Source organism: Arachis ipaensis, chromosome B9, assembly GCF_059453495.1.
Source record: "Arachis ipaensis isolate K30076 ecotype BB chromosome B9, ASM5945349v1, whole genome shotgun sequence".
NCBI classification, from domain to species: Eukaryota; Viridiplantae; Streptophyta; class Magnoliopsida; order Fabales; family Fabaceae; genus Arachis; species Arachis ipaensis.
In genome coordinates this window covers 51,192,501-51,194,163 of record NC_142444.1, presented here as the reverse complement: position 1 = coordinate 51,194,163, position 1,663 = coordinate 51,192,501, and the positions used below count along the sequence as shown (strand labels likewise).

General features: G+C 43.1%; 1 long non-coding RNA gene across 1 annotated transcript in view; it reads left to right on the top strand.

Moving 5' to 3' along the window:
* The first annotated feature begins 293 nt into the window (after window positions 1-293).
* Window positions 294-1,663, top strand: part of LOC107617265 (uncharacterized) — a 3,522-nt gene continuing 2,152 nt past the window's right edge. Inside the window, exons 1-2 of the long non-coding RNA XR_015900193.1 lie at window positions 294-973; window positions 1,191-1,416. This is a non-coding gene — a long non-coding RNA (uncharacterized LOC107617265). The remainder of the gene's footprint in view (window positions 974-1,190; window positions 1,417-1,663) is intronic.

The following is a 1,663-nucleotide window of genomic DNA, read 5'->3' as shown; positions in this document are numbered from 1 at the left end:
TTGGCCACGCTTTTTTTGCCATGCTTAAAAAGCGTGGCCATAAAGAGAAATCGGCACGCTTTTATGAGGGTGGCTACTGATTTGTGATTTGGCCACGCTTTTTTTTGGCACGCTTCAAAAGCGTGACTATAAAGAGAAACCGGCACGCTTAAAAAGCGTGGCTAGTTAGTTTTTCAATGGTCACCTTTTTAAAGCGTGCCCATATCTTATGTTTATTTGGACACCTTACAAAAGCGTACTGATAGAGTTCCCTCCTTCCAAAATTTAGTTTCCCACCCCTTTTTTTCACACTTCACTTTTTTTTTCTAAGTTTTATGTTTTAACCCTAGACTAGAAGTGTTGGTTTCGAAAATAACTTCTAACCCTATGTGGCCGTCACTCACCCTTCTCATATCTGCAACCCTAACTCCCTCTCCCAACAACGCCGCTGTCTCCCTCTCTCAACCCGTCACAACCCCTCCCTCCAACTCGTCGCAGCACCACCAACCATCAGCACCACTAGTCGCTCATGCCCCACGCCGCCGTCTCCCTCTCTCACGCGTGGCGCCAACCATCAGCACCACTCGTCAGCGCCACTCGTCAGCGGCAACCCGTCAGCGCCAACCGTCATTCTGCTAGTGCCGACGTTTCTGGTGTTTATAGGAAATGACCGGTGGCGTCTCCATCGAGCTTGGCGTCGGATGCATCGCTGGCGTCAGCGGTAAAGATTTGATTCATGGTTTAGGGTTTCTCTGAAATCGCTGCTTGAAAGGTTCGATTCCTTGCCCCTCGTCTTGCTTGAAACCATCGTGAAGAATTGAGAGAAGGCTTTCTCTGAAGTCGCTGCTGAGAGGGTTCTTGATGATATGGTTAGGTTAATTGACGATCCTCAAACAGTTTTAATAACCGCAACAAGGCTTTGATCATGATTGAGGCTTGAGGCGAATCCACCATCGAGCTTCACTATCTCCCTGTTTATGAAGAAACTTACAAGGTACTACTACCTTTTTTCCCTATTTCATGCATATCTACTTCATTGTTAAGTTGATTTCAAGGGACAATTTCTGATAATCATATCATGCCTAGAAACTAGAAACTCAAAATCCTATGCTAAATTGATTGGGTTAGTTACTAGCTCTAGCTGTTGAATTTGCTAGTGTGGGTTATTGTTAGTGTTATTATTGATTGCTTGTTTCCATTTTGTGGTTCAGAGTCTGAAATCAAGGGGTATTCAGTTCCCTGGCCGTCACAACGAGAGCTTGGCGCCTATTTTCAGTGTCTGAGGTTGAACTTGATCTTTCATGCCAGACTCAGCATGACGATATTCCTGTGCAGAGTTTTACTCCTGAACAAACTAAGGAAGCTTTTGATGTTGCTAGAAACAATATTGAGCTTCTTTCTACTGTGTTGTCTTCTCCACAACAAGATGTCTTGCAGGTAGATTTTAATATTTTATATATTTAGTTTGGTGTAATATTTGTTAGTATATATAGAAATATGCGTGATAGTGGAAGCATATGTGCACACAACAGGGTCCAAATTAATTAAAGGTTCCACTATGGAATTAGGTGTCTCTTGTACCTGGGTGAGTGAACAAACTCAGCTTTCATTCACGTGCCTTGTTCAAAATGTGATTTTTTTTATGCTATGGAAGCGTTATAATGTGCCTACATGATTGCATAGT